Genomic DNA, 20861 nt, shown 5'->3' with positions numbered 1-20861 from the left:
TAAATTTGTTTTCATATTTAAATGTATTAACATAGTCATAAACAAACTACTTTTTAGTGTAAATAGTTTTCACATTAACTGCACTTTGTTAAAGGTGAAGTATGTAGTTTCTGTGACAGAAGAGGCACCTATATCGGAATTACAATAATAAAGCATATTTTCATACAACCTTACAAATGGCCCTTTCGTGCGTCAAGCCTCCCCAACTCTTATGGGTGTGTGTGTGAAGGCATTTCTCAACAAGTAACAGTAGGCTACTTTCAATAATAGGTCCAACATATTAGGAATACTTTTAACTGTGTTGCTATGTGTCATGATTAAGCAATTGAGTAGGCCAACACTAGAGTGAATGCGAGTGTTTTAATAAACCAATCCAAAGTATCTGCACCTATTTTAAACAAGGTTTGAGGCTGACTACACTGGAAACAAAGTAAACCTTATGAACATTTAATTATGTAAGGTATTCAATGTAGCATGTGTTCATGACCTGTTTAATCTTTGAAGGTATAAATGCAGAGAATTTTGGCTTACACTTCTGTAAATTAAGCAACATGTATTTCCCCACGTAACACATCAGCCATGGTCCCACACTGGCTAAATACCTCAGCCTGCTAGAGTAGCCACTAGCCACGACCCCAAACTCTTGCAATAGGTTGAGCTGGAAAGAGATCTGAGCAGACCACTCTCAATGTTTCGATGGTGCCTAGGAGGCTCAATGTTTACACTTTTGAGGGAGATAAACCCATGAATGGCATACTAATAGTAGTGATGAATGAACAATAAACTAGGTTAAGATGATTCATGTAACATTAAAACAAATTACATGCTTCAACTTTAAGTCAGTTGCTTTGGCTAATAAAAAGTCTTGTTTTCCAAGAAAAATTCATTTGAAACCACAATATAGGGTTGTATATATTGAAACAAATTTGCTGAATATTTCAAGAGGGTTTCCATTGGTAATGTTTAGGGTTAGGGGTTGGTTAGGACAATATACACATCAAATTTAAATAATTAAAAAAGTAAATCATTCCTGAAAATTAATAATACAAATGCAGAATGTCAGCGCCTCTAACAGAGGTGGTGCCAGTGTCCTCGTCAAGATATTGCTAGGTATCGGAGTTAAGTACATGTGTGTACAACTTAAAAGCACGCATCCTTGAAAGGCACTACCTCTATCGCGCATTTTGCTAGAAGTGTGTGAACCTCTGCTTGTTGCACAATTCTGAGCATTCTGAGCTGAGACAGCAGATACAATAACGGTGTTGAAACGGGATGTTCTGCGAATAAACTAGCGTATATCTGCTTATCACCTTTATGTAGTATTAGATGCCTTGCAGAGCATGCCATGCATCTGCATATCTGGACAGAGGATGAAGCACTGTTTGCTGAGTAAAGAGCAGTTCACCGCTTGAAGCGAGGTACTGCTTTTACTGTGAAAGCAGTAGGATAGGCTTTGCCGAACACATTTTCCAGATTGTATAATGTTTCCTGGCAAGCTTCAAGGGTCCTGTTGGTATAATGGCTCGTTTCCACCGAGCGGTACGGTACGGTACAGTACAGTACGGTATGCAATTATTTCCGTTTTCACTGTCAAAAGTTGTGAATGGTACCAAAATGCCGAACCGTACCACTTTTTCGGTACCCTTCCGTTGGGGTACCTAGCACAGTGGTAAGGTACCTAAAGGGTGGAGCTAGACTCACGGCAGAACGTTGATTGGTTGACAGAGAATCGTCACTTTCAGAGACGTCAGAGTGCTACAAGGGCAATGGCAACATAACTGTTATTACTACTGTTAATGTGTCACGAAATGTAGTTTTAAGATTTTTTCAGGCAAGACTGTAGTTATTTAAAGCTCAAATCTGTGGTAATAAAGATTTATGAAAATTTGATCCAGGTTGTGGGATCCATTCCAGGTGATCACCAGGCGCTCGGCGTTCATGTACCCCACCTGGAACAGCCTTTCCTCGGCTAGTCCTTCTGATGTTTGCCGCTGACTCTGACGTCTCTGTAGTGGTTAAACATGAGATATAATTTGTCTTGTGTAGACCTAACGGGTGATCTTTGGTCTCGTGAATCTATAATTTGCTCCCTGGCCAATCGTTTTGGCTGGGGGCTAAGTGAAGTTTCATAACTTTATATATTTAGGCTATTTAACTTTACCGTTGTAACGTTAGACTAGAGCGTTGACTTTGTATGTTTGACTGAATTGTTTCCTTTCTTTCTTAGGGTTAGGGTTAGTTAGCTTCGTGTACCTTTTACTTATACTTTTATAATGGCTTTTATTGATAAAACTGAAATTTAACAAAAAGAGACAGGGTTGAGTTTTGTAATTGTTAATTTTATTACAGTGAAGATGATCAGAGTACAAATGCACATATTGCCTGGACCATATTAATATGTTTAATATTTTAAAAATTTAAACGAAAAGAGGCAGGGTTGTGTTTTATATTTCGTTTTGTTATAAATAAATAGGCTAACGTTATACATGCAGTGAATATAATCAATACGCGTTGCCTGAACCACATTTGTGTGGCAAATATTTAAGATTTCTTTAAATGAAAACGAAAAGAGGCAGAATTGTGTTTTATAACATATTTCGTTTTATTTTTCGCCTAAAATGTAGCTACATAGAGATAACCGGAGTAGCAGAGTGAGCTGAGTGACGCTTTCAAGAATTTACTTCTACATTTGCAGAATTACCGGACTTATTCTCCTGAGTCGGACTTGGCAAGTCCGAACTTTGCGTACTTGGTATTGAGAAACGCCTAATGTTGGCGCTTGGCTTCTTGTGACAAACAGCTACATGCCGAGAAACAAGAACAAGATCTACTGTATGACATCCATTGTTGTTTACTATGTGGCTTTCTTCTTCGCGCGAAAATTACGTTGATTGCTTCTTTCCGGCATAGGCTACACCATGCCTATCAAGTATGGTACTGTTGGCGGTGGAAACGCAAGTCAGATCAGGGTTTACAGTCCCAAATCGTACTGTACTGTACCGTACCGCTCGGTGGAAACGAGCCATAAGATAACTAGTTTTCGCAGTACAAAAGCCTATAATAATCCTCTGCTAAATTGAGCAGTGCTTTTACTCTATTAACATTGCTTCCCTTCACCGAAAGCAAAGTATTCTGTTTAGGCGCTGGCTTTCCCCACTTCCATATCATTCCTTTAACTTAAAAGAGCACACCTATAGCGGCCAGGCATGGACCGCCCCCCTTTTCTTATGTGTGCGGTGTTTTAACTAGGTCCGCTGGACTTTTTTGTTATAACAGAATGGTGGCTCACAGACCTCATTGTTGAACCGCTGATATAGCTTGATTTTGTTTTTGGGGTGTACTAGATTATGTTTTCATGCTTGATTGTTAAAAAAAAAAAAACATTATTTGACAAATTTGACAATTACAGCTCCTCTCTTAAATTTATTTTAACCACTCTAAGTTCATCCGCCTTAACTTTTCCAGGGTGGAAAAACAGCGATGACATTCTTCATCTTCTCTAGCACAGCCAGGCCTCATCCCCTTTTTTGCGAATTCCATGGGCGGAGAATCTGATTGTGTAAATGAGGAACATAGTGACTTCACAAGATCCGGAAAAAAACGCATCGTAGTCCAAACGACCCGTTTGTTGTATTTCTTGAAAAGTGGATTCTGTTTAATAAAATATCTCCCTTTGGAGGGGAGCTTTGTAACCTTGCAGATCTTGTTTATGCTCAAACAGCAACATTACACACAAACTAAAGTTGAATACACACTAACAAAAGTACTGCACATTTCCAAAAATAAACACCCTGTCACATCTCCAACAATCTCTCCCTCACCTCCACACAATTCAATTTATTTTGTAGTGTTGTTCTTCTCAGAGTCTCTCAATCTGTTACACCCTGATTGTTGCCAACAAAGCAAATGTATTTCTCAGAGCATATTTTAAACCACCTTTAAAAAAAAACTGCAATGAAAACATCTGAATTGTTATTCTGTTCAGGAGACAAAATCCTCTTTCACACAAAGGATATTGTAAACACTACTGTTGCCATAGCAATAAACTCTAAAGGTTCATGTACAAATCACTGCAATGTTTTGGAAATTAAACATTTAAATGTGCGAGAGTAGGCCTATCCAAAATGAAATCTCTGCTAGTATGAAAGTGACTTTTATAGCCTACACACAATGACTGAAAAAGTGTTTTTTTGTTTTTGGGATTTCGTGGCTGTAAGCAAGGTACATGGATGCCAACAGCTGTATTGGTTTGGTGTTAAACCAGTGCTATTCTTGACCAAAGTAAAATGAGCAAATGCAGGCACTTCTTGTGATTCATAAAGTTTTGTCCACCACTTTGTCTTTGAAAGAAACATGCAGAGTTTATCCCGATACCTACTGCCTGAAAGCGGCACTAAAAATTTCCCAGACTTAGCATAAATAAATATGAGGTTGTCTAAATGCAGAAGGGGTATTGATAATGCTCCCTTGCAGACAGGAAAAGAAAAGGAAAATCAGTGCAAAAGGCATCCTCAAATAAAAACTCCTCAAGACATCCACAAATGAAGTACCTTGAATTGTATTGTCAAGACATAACTGCCGTAATTGCTTGATTTAATAGGTTGCTATAGGGAGATTACATATTTATCTTGTCCAACACTGAAATTAATTAGAACCAGACCATAGCATATAAGACTAAAAAGACAAGTCGTGGTAGCATAAAACATACTATAGCCTAGTACTACAATAAACCTTTACAAAAAAAGGCTGTGTATTACAACCCCCTTTTGTTCCTTTCTTTAAAACTGTAATTCAATGCCATGTCAATTCTCTAGGAAAGGCCCCTCCTAATTTCATAACTGGTTTCTCTGAGATTCACAGACCAGTAGATCAGGTGACAGCCCTTTTGTTAGATACCGGTATCTCTGCATGCAGTATTAAAAAAATATGGTAATACTGCAGAAGAAAAACCTGTAAATGTATATGCCTGTACCTTCAAACTATTTAGTAGCAAAGCTGATTTTGTCCAAAGATAGCAACATGCATCCATTTCTCAGTTAAAAAAAATAAATAATAATAATAATAATAATAATAATAATAATAATTTGCCATGACTACAAATGGTCAAAGAAAATATAAAAAAACGAGTAAAAAATAATATTGTAACAAATATATTACAAAATTACCCCATAATCACATAACATCTTTTTTTCCCCGGCTGGGATTTTTGTATTGGCAGTTGGAAAACATGAAGTGCTTTCTGCCTTATTTGTTTCACATTGCCTAATATTTTCCACTAAGTCTTCCTTCTTCACATGCAGTGGACAGCCAAGCCCCCTTTTGTCTCTGAAAATAAAAACAAGGTCACATTTCCTGGCGTTGGCACCGGCCACAACTTGATTCAAGAACTTTTGATACAAGTCCAGAGACTTGTAAAAACTTGTAATGACAGAAGTAAAGAGTAGACCCTATTTTAAAATCCAGTACTTCACCATTTCAAGCAACCATTCTCGATTGTCTAGCTCCACCTCTAAATTTACTGGTCACAGCACAAAACCAAGCATTTGCAATGGCCATCCCAGTCCCCAGACCTGAACCCTATAGAAAATGAGTGGGCTGAACTGAAGAGAAGCGCCAACATGGATCTGGGAATCCGAAGGATCTGGAGAGATTCTGTATGGAGGAATGGTCTCTGATCTCTTGTCAGGTGTTCTCCAAACTCATCAGGCATTATAGGAGAAGACTCAGATCTTGGAAAAAGGAGGTTGCAAAAAGTATTTAATAAAAGGGGGCAAATAATTGTTCCCAACGTGTTTTGGAGAAAAACATTTATTTCATAATGTGATTTTCCCCCCACTTTCAATTATTTTACTTCAATGAAAGGTTAGATTTTTGCTAATTTTATTTTAAATAAAATATCAAAAGGATTAACAATGCAGACTTATTTTTTACAGCCATCTTTGATCATATTTACCAAGGGGGCAAATAATTCTGACCAGCACTGTAGCTCTTTCCCAAAAGTATTACATTTAAACAGAATTTATTAAGGAGTGTCAGCAATAGCGGCATTAAAAAAGAATGAACAGAATCTCTGTATCAAAGACAAAAGGATATCCTAATTGATCCATAAATAAAACTTTTGGAATAACTGACACGTTTGAATGAAAGCAAGAATAAGAGCTGCAGAAAAGAGTAATATTTAATTTTAGAACCTTAAATTTTAGTCTGTCTTCTTTTATTTGAAGCAGAATTAGGTTGAGTAAATGATGACAGAAGTTAAATCATTCCAAAAACTATTCCTCCAATCAAAATGTTGGGTAACACTTTAGTTTAGGGTGCAATTCTCACTATGAACTAGTTGCTTATTAAATGCATATTTCCATACTAGGACACTGACTGTTTATTAGTACTTATAAAGCACATATTAATGCCTTATTCTGCATTACCATATTCTACATCCCTTAATCCTACCCAAAATTTAACAACTACCTTACTACTTATTAATAATCAGTAATTAGGAGTTTATTGATGCAAAAGTCATAGTTAATAGCTAGCTGATAGTGAGAATTGGACCCTAAACTAAAGTGTGACCAAAAGTTGTTTACAAAAAAACTGCATACTGTGTACCCTGTTACAGGTCCCCATGATCACCTCCACAGTACCCCTGAGCGTTTTGTGCTGGAGGGAAACTTCTCTGGATGAAGGACAAAGGAGGAGGGGTGGACAGACGCCCGGTAGCCTTGTGTCTTGCACGGCCTTTCTCAATTCACTTGGCTGATCCAAGAATAGGCCCCAGAATAAAGCAGTTTGATTCACTACGGCTAGGCCTGAGGGGAATGACACAAAAAACAACAACGCACAATGCAGCAGCACTACCACCATTAGCAGCGGTAATGAGGATGCGTCATAGACTGAACTGAACATACAAATTTGTATGAGAAAGGAATCACAAAACAAAGGAAGACATTCGGAAAAGTGCTTCAATAAACTAAGTGTCTGATGAGATTAAAATCTACTAATTTAAGACAAAAAAAACATTTAAAAAAAAATGATAAAGCACTGTAGAGATACAACCAAATATTCTTTTTGACATCTTGCAATCAAAATGGTGGTCATGTTTCTCAAGAAACAAATGTCATCATGGACTATAATAGCAAAGACACTGCATGCCAATTGGTGCTGTGATGAAACTGTGCAAGTACTCTCAGGTCATACTTGTGATGATGAGAGGTACCAAGTTTCGTATCATTATGCCAAAGCATTATGGTGATACAGCCTCAACCATTTTGGCTTGATCTTCATCAAATTTGCTGATGCGTTATATGAGAATGGTCTTTGCCAGCATGCTTTTACAATGATCTGATTGAGGTTCTGATCTGATTTGATTTTTTATTTTTTTTATTCAGAATGGCGGAAAATTTAGTTTTTGTTTAGAATTTAGATTTTTTATTTAGAACTGTGTCCGAAACCACTCACTCGTTCACTCATTCTCTAATCCTATAGTGTATGGCATTTGAGTGCACTATATCTGCAAGGGGTGAACGAAATGAAGTGAGTGAATTCGGACACTAACGTATACACTGTGCATCGGAGAAACGGCTTTGCACATGTAGTGATAAAACTACTTTTATCTTACATATTACTTACTTTATAAAATAATATTAATAACAATAACAATCATAATGACTTTATTTTGTAATTATATATACCTCCGTGCCAGCTTTGTAGTTTCATCAGTTGTATAATTGGTTTATCATGCTTAAAGGGTTAGTTCACCCAAAAATGAAAATTCTGTCAGTAATTACTCACCCTCATGTTGTTCCAACCGCGTAAGACCTTCGTTCATCTTCGGAACACAAATTAAGATATTTTTGATGAAATCTGAGTGCTGGATCACTTCTCCATAGGCTGCTAGGTGACCAAAACTTGCTGGCCCAGAAAAGTTATTAAAGAGATCGTTAATATAGTCCAAGTGACTACAGTGGCTCAATCTTAAGTATATCAAGCGACGAGAATACTTTTTGTGCGCAAAAACAAACAAAAATAACAACTTTATTCCACTATTTATTTCCTTCTCTCTGGGCCTCGTAGTGTTTTTGCGCTGCACGTCTGTGTTACACGTCACCATGCATCACACACATGACCAGCGTCGGCCAATAGTGAGCCTACGTGGTGACGTGTAACATAGACGCGCAGCGCAAAAACACTACGTGAACCAACTAGAGGCCCCAAAATGTAGATGTTATCGGTCACTTGAAATTTTTGATTTGGGAGGGTTAGAAATTTTTTACAGTGTATCAAACGTGACATCACTTAACAACAAGCTGGATGAGGTAATACTTCATGTTAAACATGAGGAGGACTTCAGACGCAGTAATCTCATCTCATCTCTCATCAACAGAGATAAGGTAAAATCACGAAAAACTATCGGTGGGGGGCTCTGTATGTTTGTTGACAAAACGTGGGCAACACAATTTACCGTGGTTGAACAGACATGCACAAGAGACTATGAGATCCTGGTGGTATCTTTTAGACCCTTTTATTTACCCTGCGAATTTAAGCAGCTCACAATTATTTTAGTGTATGTTCCAGGTCCCAACAACAAAGAGGCAGCCGAGTGCATTTCGGATAGTTTGAACACCGTGCTCTCAAGATCACCTGATCAACCTGTGTTTATTCTTGGGGACTTTAATACACTGTCTTTAGCAATGCATCTCCCAATGTTACAACAATATGTTGAATGTCCAACCCACTCATCACGCATCCTTGACTTATGTTATGGCAATATCGAGGATGCATATAAGGCAATATGTAGACCTCCCATTGGTAAATCAGACCATAATGTCATTCATTTATTGCCGAAGTACAGACAACGCGTGAAGAGGGTAAAGCCCATCGTCAAGACAATTAAGGTCTGGGACAGAGAGAGTGAGGATAAGCTAAGGAGCTGTTTTGAAACCACAGACTGGGACATGTTCTTTGACTCATGCAGAGACCCACATGAACTGACAGATTGCATCACTTCATATATACAGTTCTCTGAAAAATCCATAATTACTACCAAGGAAGTAAGAGTATTCCCTAATAACAAGCCCTGGCTGACAAAAGACATGAAGAGATGTCTTAATGACAAAAAGATGGCTTTTCTGAGGGGAGACACTGAAGGTGTTAAAAATAAAAGAAAGGAGCTCAGAGCCAAGATACAAAGGGCCAAAATGGACTTTAAGCATAAGGTGGAGGACCAGTTTTGTACAGGGAACCCCAGAGAGGCATGGAAGGGACTCCAAAGGAGATGACGACGACTTACTGGACACTCCCTCCTTTGTGAATGATCTTAACCGGTTTTATGGAAGATTTGACATTGCAGATTTTAAAGATAAGAGCAACGCCATTTGTCTAGATGCACACAGAAACCCCACCATTCAGCATTTCAGAACAGGAGGTTGGCATCTGTCTCTCACAGATTAAGCCCCACAAAGCACCGGGACCTGATGGTTTAGGTGGGCGTGCTCTGAAGGTGTGTGTCAGCCAGCTAAAGACTGTTTTAACTAGATTATTCCAGTTTTTATTACATACCTGCACTGTACCGAAGACATGGAAACATTCTATCATTAGACCAGTAGCCAAAAAACCAAGGTCTAAGTCCTTGAATGACTTCCGCCCTGTAGCTTTAACCCCCATACTGGCTAAGTGCATGGAGAAGGTTGTCAGTAAACATCTTACCTCATGCATAAAAGAACAATTCGATCCATTACAGTTTGCTTACAGGACAAATAGGGGGACTGATGATGCTACTCTTACTATGGTTAACATGGTTTCTAGTCATTTACAGCAGAATAACACGTATGCACGGATTTTATTTATAGATTTTAACTCTGCTTTTAATACAATGCAGATCCATATTCTGCTGCAACGGCTTTTGGACTTAGGTGTGAATGGGGGTCTTGTACATTGGGTCAAGGACTTTTTAACCGACCGCCCACAGAGAGTCTGTGTCAGAGGAATAGTATCGGAGGAAATTGTCCTAAACACAGGAGCACCTCAGGGTTGTGTTCTATCACCGTTATTATTCTCTGTGTATACTAATGAGATGACACTGCAAGACAACAAGTATAAACTATTTAAATATGCTGATGATATGGCCTTAGTTGGTCTTTTTTATAAGAATGATGCTGTGTCTGATTATTTTGCTCAGGTTCCTGGCTGGAGCAATGGTGTAGGTCTAGCTTTCTGTCAATCAATGCTGTGAAAACAAAGGAGCTGATTTTACATCATGCAGAACCATCCCTGTCGCTTACTCTCTGTGGTCAAACAGTGGAGATAGTAAACAGTTTTAAGTATCTAGGTACACATGTGGATGATAAATTAAGTTTCACTGAAAATACTGATTGCATCTGTAAAAAAGCTGGGCAGAGAATGTTTTTAATTAGGAAACTGAAGGAGTTCAGTGTTAGTCAAAACAATCTGGAGAAAGTGTATGTCAGCCTGATAGAGAGTATTCTCGTGTTTAATATCTCGGTCTGGTTTTGTCACTTAACACTTATAAATAAAAATAAGTTGGGCAGGATAGTCAAAACAGCAGGAAAGGTAATAGGCCGGCAACAAAAGTCACTGGATGTCCTTTATAGTACAGCTCTATAGAAAGGCCCTGAGCATCATTGGTGACAAAAAACACCCCCTCCATGTTGAGTTTGAGCTGCTCCCTTCAGGACGACGATACAGAGTGCCTTTGGCAAACAAGAATATCTATAAGCGATCTTTTATACCTAGTGCAATAAATTTCATGAATAAATCACACTAAATGGTATTTTTCTGGAGAGAAAGTATACTGTACATGATGTGTATGAGGCAAACTGCAGTGATGTGATGTGATGGGCGGAGAGATGTACGGCACCGATGTGATATGATGTTGGTATGTTTATATATGTTTATGTTTGTTTTTATAGGTCTGGTGAGACCAAAGAAAATTTTCCAGCCTTGGCTGGACAATAAAGTGGTATTCTATTCTAATGATTAATAAAAAAGGTAGAAAAAAAAAAACCTAAAACTAGCATGAAATAAATGTTAAAGCAGAAATAAGAAAGCTGTAAAGTAATCTCTGGTTTAAAATTACTCGCTCCCTCACTTTCACACGCACTCAGTCCACTCTGCATTGGATTTTGGGACATAGTGCTTCAGCAAGTGATCATCGAATGTACACATGAATTCAAAAAGGATTGTGGGTATAAAGTATTATTATAAGTATTATACGTACAACACAGAAGCGCTGTGCTGTTACACTACGTGAACTCACTCAGAGGCCCACATAGAAGAAAATGAATAGTTGAATAAAGTCGTTATTTTTGTTTGTTTTTTGCGCACAAAAAGTATTCTCGTCGCTTGATAAACTTACGGTTGAGCCACAGTAGTCACTTGGACTATTTTAAACATCGTCTTTACTAACTTTTCTGGGCCGGCAAGTTTCAATAACATAGAAGCCTATGGAGAAGTGAGCCAGCTCTCAGATTTCATCAAAAATATCTTAATTTGTGTTCCGAAGATGAACGAAAGTCTTACGGGGTTGGAACAACATGAGGGTGAGTGATTACTGACAGAATTTTCATTTTTGGGTGAACTAACCCTTTAAGGGGTTATAATAATGTTATTGCTTTTATCATAGTAATACAGTATCCTTCTCAATATTGAGTAAGAACTTGTTAAGTGGCCTCTTAACAAACCCTCAAATGTCTGTTGACTAATGTAAGTGCAGTGATCTCACCCCACTTGAAATGACACAAGGAGAGCCTCATTACAAGCTGGATATGTCTGTCAGGCACCGGTTAATGTGGCACTGTTCACAGTTCACACCATCTCTGTTAGAAGAGTAAAACAATCACAAACTCCAGATGCTGCCAAGTACAGTAAACCATGTTACGGTCTGCAAAAAATCCCCCCCAACAATAAAAGCAGAAGTCAGGGTAAAGTCAGGTTACACTGTAAAAAAAATCCCGTAGTTTTTACGGAAAAAAACTGGCAGCTGGGGTTACCAGAACAATTCCGTAAAATATACAACAAAACAGTAATTGCTTTTACCGAATAACATGTACATTTTACAGTTTAAACCAGCATATAACACACTGGAGTTCTGTTATATTTACTGGTTTAAACTGTAAAATGTACGTGCTATTCTGAACAACATGTCAATTTTACAGTATAATCCAGTAAATATAACAGTAAATTTCAGTAATATGATATAAAGTTAATTTACCGTCCTATTGAAGTATTAATATCTGTTTTGTACACTGATAACCACCAATCACAGCAGTGATGAGACTCACATGATCAATCAAAGTTCAACACAAGCAGTTCTTCCACAAGAAAGTTAATACTAATATATATAGAAGCTGCACAGTGTCATTCACACAAACATTAAACACCATCATGGTAACACATGAAATTTTAAAAATGCAATAAACATTAATTTAACAACATTAAATGTAACATAAACCCCTAATGTACATAACTGATTAGAAAAAACGAAGAAAACTATTTAGAAACAAACATAGTTATTTAGACAAAAATACATCAAATGTGAAGTGTCACAGGGAATTGTGGGAATGTCAATTTACGGTTTTTCACTGTAAATTATACAATGAGTTGTTTTTTCACTTTCAAAAACTGTAAATTTAACGGTATGTTACAGTAAAATTACATTAAATGTACCGTTAGATCTATCACAGTTATTTACCGTATATAGTACGGAAACTTTCTGTTAACCAATTAACAGTTTTTCACTGTAGCATTTTTACAGTCTTTTACCGTTAAAAATACGATCATTTTTTACAGTGTACACATGACATACATTAAAATCATAGACCACATGGCCACATAGACCAAAGGCCTTTTACTTACTAATAAAATTACTAATAAATGTGTGCAACAGGATAATTTAGAGGAAATACAGTAGGCTTTATAGTTAGAATGTGGTTATTTATTTTTGTATGTCAGAAAAAAAACTATCAATAACCAATGTTTGGTAAAAATGCAAACATGAATAAAAATGTGTGATGATAGTAATTTAATAGTTTAATAGTAGATTTAATAATTTATTAAAACAGAGTGACTTCAAAGAAGCATAGGCAAACACTATCATGATATAGGCAAAGATAGGCAAGCACTATAAGTTGTCTATAAGTTTAAACACATTTAAATACCAGTTTAAATACAGTGTAGATTTGAGATCTCTAGTAGGCAGAACTTAATGAAATGATATTCCTACAAGACTAGAGAGCAGGGTTTTTTTTTTTTTTTTTTTAAGAGAAAACTTTCTTCAATTTAAATGTATTTGTATTAACTAAATCCAACTCAACAAGCCTTTCCATGAGATCCACCTACACACTCCTGCAGAGACAGGAACATGAGAAGTAGTATAAAGTTCCACACTGTCTGACTAACAGACACCACCCTTCTATCATAACACAGATGAATGACATCTGAGCTCCATGCTCTGGACAGACAAGAGTATAACCCACAACAATGAGCTGGTAAAGTGCAGTTAAAGGGGTCCTGAATTGAGAAATCCTTTTTTTTTCTAGATTTTTTGACATATAAGAGGTAATTGTACTCCTGTTTGGCCCACCCACTGACAAATGTTAGTGAAGGGAGTGATACTAAAATAGGATCACTTGGAATAAAAATAGATTTAGATGTCTGCAAACTTTATCAAATGTTGTGGAATAACAGTGGGTCTTATTCACTAAGCCAGCGTACTCACAAATCATGATTCATCAAAAACTTTTGTACTAAATTTTTTTCTAAATGTATGAATTTTTTTTAGGAACAACTGAAACCACACATACACAAAAAAAGCACTTTCTCTATGCAGCCTTATAATCATGATAAGAAGTTATATTTCATCTTAACAAATATAATTATATTATATTATATTATGTATTTTTTATATAAGATTATATAATAAAATTAATACAATTTAAATTAATCTTAAATATACTTCATCATATAAAATGATAGATTAAAAAAAAACTGTGTTATAGTTTCAGCTGCAAGGTTTCTTTGAATAATGCAGATTTACGCATATGTACAGCTGCCTAATGAGAGGTCTGCAATCGGGGTCTGTATAAAAGCAGGGTTCCCACACCTTGGTTAACTTTAAATTCAAGGACTTAATGTGGGGACACATTTGTTGTGTCCAACAACAAACATTGAGGTACCATCGTAGTAGATTCGTGCGCACGTGAACGCCATGGCAACATACAACACAAAGTACCTCACGCGGAAAACACTTGACGTAACATCTGAATGCGCGCAACTAACGTAAATCAAGAAAGCTAGTATGCATAGGCCACGAAGTGTTGGCAAAATATTACAAATAATTTGGAATTTTTTCCAGAAAATTCTTGCACAAAATAAATTCAAGCACTTTCAAGGACCTGTATCTATGTATTATTTTCAAAAAATTTCCAGGGCCTTGAATTTTTTTTTTTTTTTTTTTCAGATTCACAAACTTTCAAGGATTTCAAGGACCCGTGGGAACCCTGTAAAAGGTGTTTATAGTGTTTGAACTGGTTTTGAGAATGACAGACTTGTGCCAAGAGCACATCTGCAGAGAGCGGCATATGTTAGACAAGAGTGATGAAAGCCTGTAAAGGAAAGGTTGTGCAGAAAGCCCTTATATGGAGATGGTTTGGCCGTGATTTATGCAAATGACTAACCTCGTGCACACGGCCGCTCAATTAGAATACTCCAAATTCACTAACATTAGAATGAGATTAAGATGAATCTCTTAAGGAAAATATTTTTCTATATGCATGTGTTGTGAATTAGGTGGAGATTTTTCGTGAGAAGTTCTCATGTGCACACAAATACGAAATAATCTATGCAATTATTAGTGAATGAGACCGTGTCCCTGCTTACCTTCTGAATTTAGGAAGTTGTTGTTTGGTTTCAAACTACAGAGCTTGATTGTGTTAGTAGGGCATCATTTTTTCACTGTGGATTCTTTTTCATAAACTCAACATTTTGTCAGTTATGATGAGAGCAATCATGAGAAATAGATCTGATCTGCACATCAACACTATAGTCAAATAAATACCTGGAAAAAATTAGTTGTGTGTCCAAAGCTAAGGCTTTTTAACCAAAAACATTTGCAAACAAATAACTTTTTCTCAATTAGAGATAAGCAGCAGGAAGTGTTTTTTTTGCAGCTCTACTGGCAGGTACAAAAAACTGGACCCCAAATCAAGAGAAAATTAGCATGCCAAGCTGTGGAACCAGAGAGCAGCGAGCGCTCCACTTATGACTGCTGGTGTAGCTCGACAAAGTTATGCAGGATTTCTGAGAGATTCACTTTGTGCATATTAATGCATAAGGCTGTGAAAATAAATCTGCGATGTTTATCCTTTTGACCTTTTATTAAAAAAAACTCACAAAAATCGAGCGTTTCATTGAAGTAAAACAATTTAAAATTGGGTTCTAAATCACATTATTCCTCTATTACAAAACATTGGCCATCATTTTTTTTTAGCCCAATAATTTTTATGAGTAAAATATCTCTGAAGTTTATTCTCATTCATATTTACATGTTTTAGTATACCATGGGTGACTAGGAACATGAAATTGTCTGGCCATGACTTGATATGAGGAAACACAAGGCCAAACTCCCTAAATCATCCATCACAATGGGTAAAACCAAAGAATATAGCTCTGATGTGCAGCAAAAGATTGCTGAGCTTTACAAAGTAATAATTGGATGTAAGAAAACAGCTAAAGAATTGAAAATTCCCATTTCCATCACCAAGGCAATAATTAAGAAGTTCCAATCATCAGGTTGGTGGTATTGCCCCATTTTGTGCACTGTTGATCAGGGCAAGTCCTGCACACTGGGGTGATTCTGTGAGTCATTTTTACACAATCCAAGAAACTTCCATACTAGCGAGCAAACTTTTCGGAGTGTGGGTAGAGTGTCTCGTGATGTCTGTCATATCCAAAAAAATGCTTTTATGTAGTGATAGTGAAATAAGCTTTGCAAAGCATCAAGGCTTTCCCATCAACTAATGTGTAGACGCTTGAGGCATGAGTATGCGCATGTATTTATATACGACTTTATGAATGATCTATGCTGTTCGGCTATACTACAAAAATATTACGTGCTAACCATGGCGATGTCAGTTAAGATCAATTGGCTAATGTTTTCTTGAACTTAAGACAAAATGAAGTTACTGTACAAACAGTCTCTTGGTGACGGCATCTCCAGGTTCTTTAGGCAGAACAGAGCTGTGTAACAGGCTATGTGCTGCTGGGGAACGAATTCTTAATTTGTGGCCATGATATATACAGACCTATATCAAGAATAGCATTTGTATACCGTTTTCCACAATCCACATCGATTCAAAGCAGCTTTACAGAAATTCATGTCTAATGCCTTAATGCTTTAACATTGAGCTATTTTAGGGCTGGGTGATATGACCATAACCTATATGTTGCTAATATAAATGACCCCATACTGTTTTTTAGATTTAGCTATATTTTTATTAATTTAGCCAGCAGATATATCAGTGCCACTTTTAGTGAGCAGGACTGCATGAAATACACACGGCTAATAAAGTGAGAATAAATACATAAAGTATATCTGTGATATTAACATATTACTGCAGGTTTGCAAAATATTCTAAGTTTGAATTTCACAGTTTTTTATTCATTTTGAGGAATACTGATTCTATTTTTATTTTATTTTTTGCTAAATGAAATGAGTAAATGCCTACTCATATTTAGCCTAGAAATACAATAACCTTGTTTACACAGTGCACACAAAGCCTCTGCTCCTTACTCACAATTTATCTCAACATGGGGACAAGAGGTGTCAGTGAACAAATGAAAAAAGAAAGTAACTTGCATTACTTATTTGAAAAAGTAATTCAGATATTTTGTTGTAAATTTAAAAGTAATGCCTTTCTTTACCAGTAATCAATAAAAAAGAAATCTGATTATCTAACTCATGTTACATAAACACAAACTGCCTTATAATAATTTTACCTAGTGTCATACATACGTTCTCAAGCCAAGATAAGCTTAAATAGTAGGCTTTGTCAAGACAACATACATACAAGGCCTAGTGCATTCCTACACATTATATGCTTCTTATAAGAAAAGATGTTTACATATTACATACAACAGATTACACACAATAACAATATTTAAATTTTAAAGTGCTTGTACATCATGGTAGAATTTGTTGCAATGATTTTGTAATTTATATTTAAACAAATTATTTATAAAAAATACAAACCCCACAACCCCTGTTAAAATTGCAGCTTTTTGAGATGTAAACAAAAATATATTTCCACATTTATTGAAATAAAATGTATGTAACAAATGAATATAAACTTTTAAAGGGAAAAAAAGACAAATAAAATATTTTTATAACTAATACATGGCTGGAACCTTTTGCTTTTAATACAGCAGCCAGTGTTTTTGAATGGGGAGTACATCAACTTATCTTGATTTGTCAATTTCTTCCCACTCTTTCTTGCAAAGGAACTCCAGATTTAGCATACTGCAGCCCTCTCCAAGTAATTCACTTTTTTTTCGGATTTAGGTCTAGGAGTGGGCTCTGACTGGGCCGTTCCAAAACGCTGTTCTTCCTTTGAAGCCCATCCTTTGTTGACTTAGATTTGTGTTTGAGGTTATTATCATGCTGAAAGATGAACTTCCTCTTTAATGGAGGCCTGTGGATTTTTAATGGAGGCCAAAATGGGCTGGTACTTGGCAGTATCCATGATTGTTTCTTGTCTTGACTACTGGCCAAGTCCCAGCTGAAGAGAAGCTGCCCAATAGCATGATGCTTGCACCACTATACTTCATCATGGGTATGGTGTTTGGGCTTATTTTATTTATTTATTTTTATATTTTTATTTTAAGTAAAAGTTTCTGTAGGAGTAGTTGTAAAATAGCTTCTTAATGCAATGTCAGCATCTGACGCTATCTTCATATAAGAGATATTATATAGATTAACATGAACATTTTAAATTTCTAAAACCTTTTCTGGTAAAATCTCACTAAACAAGTCCTTAAAGGGTTAGTTCACCCAAAAATGAAAATTCTGTCAGTAATTACTCACCCTCATGTTGTTCCAACCCCTAAGACTTTCGTTCATCTTCGGAACACAAACACAAATAACAAGATATTTTTTATGAAATCTGAGAGCTGGCTCACTCCTTCATAGGCTGATATTTAGAAGAATATCAGTAACCAGACAGTTTCTGGTCTCATTGACTTCCATAGTATATTTTTTTCCTACTATGGAAGTCAATGAGACCAGAAACTGTCCGGTTACTGACATTCTTCTAAATATCTTCCTTTCTGTTCAGCAGAAGAAAGAAATTCATACAGGTTTGAAACAACATGAGGGTGAGTATATGATGACAGAATTTTCATTTTAAAGTGGAGTATCCCTTTAAGCTAGACTATGACGCATTTTTTTTCTAGACACAAACTTTGTTGCATTATTTTCCTGTTATCATTGTAAAGCTGCTTTGAAACAATCTGTATTGAAATAAAGGTGACTTGACTTGGATTGATTTTTTTATGTGTCAAAAAGCTGCAATTTTAACTTTTTTTTTTTTTTGCCATTTGTATACTCACTGTAAGTATGTCAGGACAGGACCATTTTAATTGTAAATTGTAAATCTGCATTACAGTAAAGATAATTTAGTGGGAATTGTCCTTAAGTGCCATGACAACAATGTCACAATACAAAAAAGGCTTTGTTACCATAATTCAAACATTTCTTCTGTGTCAAGCATCGTTTAGAATCGCTATCATGACCCAAAAAAAGCATGCTTTTAATGACTGAAATGCCTTTGGCACAAAACATAACTCAGTCAGGTGACATAATTGATTTCACTTCTCAAAGCCTTTTCAAGCTAAAGGGAGAGCGACCACAGCGACAGGATTATCGTGTGGTTTTGTGTTTCCCTTTCATTTGAGCAGCCCTGCCCTCTTGCCACATGGCCTGTCTTATGTCATACCCACAATGCCTCACGGTTACCTGTAACCGCTCCTGAGGACAGCAAGGTCAGCACACATGCACACAAACATGGAGGCACACGCAAAACCTTCAACCTAGTGATCCTAATTCAGTAATAATGAACAGAGGCCCGCTGCACAGACAATGGGTAAATCCAGACAGTCAAGGTCACTACAGCTATTGATCAATCACTTAAATGTGAATCACTCAGTGACATCTGGCCTTCACAAGCTTCTTATACAAGCATCTCCCTCTAAACACAATAAAAGTATGAAAACAACAAACTCGTATCCTTGAATTAACATATGGTCAGTTGGCAAATAACACTTTTCTTTAAAAATAAATAAAAATACACCAAATACATATGGTGTATATAGAGGACAATGATGTAACTGGTTATCATTGTTATCATTTCTGCACAGCATGTAGGCCTATTTATAACTGTAAATTAATTTGTATGTTTTGATGTTTAACAGTTTTGTCACACTGTGTCACTGCCTGACATGTCAACCACCCATATGCACAGAGTACAAATACGAAAAGAGCTGACACGCTAAAATTTTGATCTGTAAACATAGGCTACCAAATACAAATTTCCATCTCTGTTATAGAGGACTCAATGGCAATACAATGTCTCCTTTAAATCCAATACGAACTAGATAAATATAATCAAAAATGGCATGTTTGTGCACTTTAACCAGGCCTTGAGGCAAAACTGAGACTTAAGCATGGTTTCACAGGCAGGGCTTAGACTAAGCTAGGAATGGGCCTTAGTTCATTAAGGGCATTTAAGTAGTTTTTATAAACGTGCCTACAAAAGTTTTAAAAAAAAAAAAGTTCAGTTAAAACAGTTCAAACATGCATTTTAGTCTAAAACTAGACTTAAGCCTTGTCTGTGAAACAAGGGGTTATAAATGTCCCAAATATTTTCCCACCTACATTATACTATAGGCTATTTTATTTATTTTTTTAGACACGCAGAATGTAGATCTTATTCGTATTTTTGTATTGATTTTTCACACACACACTATATATATATATATATATATAGGTGAATTGGCTTATTCATTTGTAACTCAAAACAGGCGGATGTAAGTGCAGTATACCTGCACGCTGACCTGACACTCCCTACAGCACCTACACGCTTTATTTCAGACAACACAGCTAGGCTATCTAAAAAAATAGGTAACTGCCTTTCAGACATCATGTGCGTGTAATTTCATGTTGTCTAGGTAGACAATACACTAGATTTTGATACAGCCAGTATCTCTCTCCTAACGAGGCCTGTGAACGAGCTCCGGTGTCCAACTGTTGCATCTTCACGAGATCGAACAACTTCACACACACACAACTCGATCACACTTACTTTGAGGCAATAAAAAGCAAACGAATTTTTGTGTTTTAACAAGAAATGTCGACCGACTCGTGGAAATAAACAAGCCCTAAAAAGAACGACAGCGAAAATAACACATTACAAGTCATTCCGAAACTACCAGCCGGAGAATATGCAACAACTTAATGCGATTGTCTACATGAAGCAACTTCAAACGCAACAGTACGTACCAGCCGTTCAGAGCACTATAGGAAAACACGTTGACATGTAGGCAAGTTGCAACTTTCAGCCCGTCCACTCCGTCTCGAGCGAGAATAAAACGTCCACCCAATGTGAGCGCGTTGTTTATTCCTTGTAACTTTTGTTTCTGTACAACGCTAGGCTGTACGGCAGCAAGTAGGCGCCATGTTTGTGTTTGTTACTTTGGTGCGCTCTCGGGTTTCTCGGACTGACTGCTGGAGGCGGATGAACCCGCCCATGAGTGACTCGCTGCTACACATTTCTCTGTCTTCCGCCCTACACAGA

At 36.7% G+C, this 20861-nt stretch overlaps 1 protein-coding gene across 2 annotated transcripts in view; it reads right to left on the bottom strand.

The window, feature by feature from the left end:
- dennd4c (DENN/MADD domain containing 4C) overlaps positions 1-20842 on the bottom strand; it is a 107850-nt gene extending 87008 nt beyond the window's left edge. For both annotated transcript variants that reach the window (XM_084109881.1, XM_084109882.1), the window contains exon 1: positions 20567-20842. The gene's annotated coding sequence lies outside the window, so the exon portion shown is untranslated. The remainder of the gene's footprint in view (positions 1-20566) is intronic.
- Positions 20843-20861: the final 19 nt, after the last annotated feature.

Source organism: Abramis brama (genome assembly GCF_963993115.1).
Source record: "Abramis brama genome assembly, chromosome: 3".
Classification (NCBI taxonomy): domain Eukaryota; kingdom Metazoa; phylum Chordata; class Actinopteri; order Cypriniformes; family Leuciscidae; genus Abramis; species Abramis brama.
The sequence above is the reverse complement of the archived record's forward strand: the minus strand, read 5'-3'. Positions and strand labels throughout refer to the sequence as shown.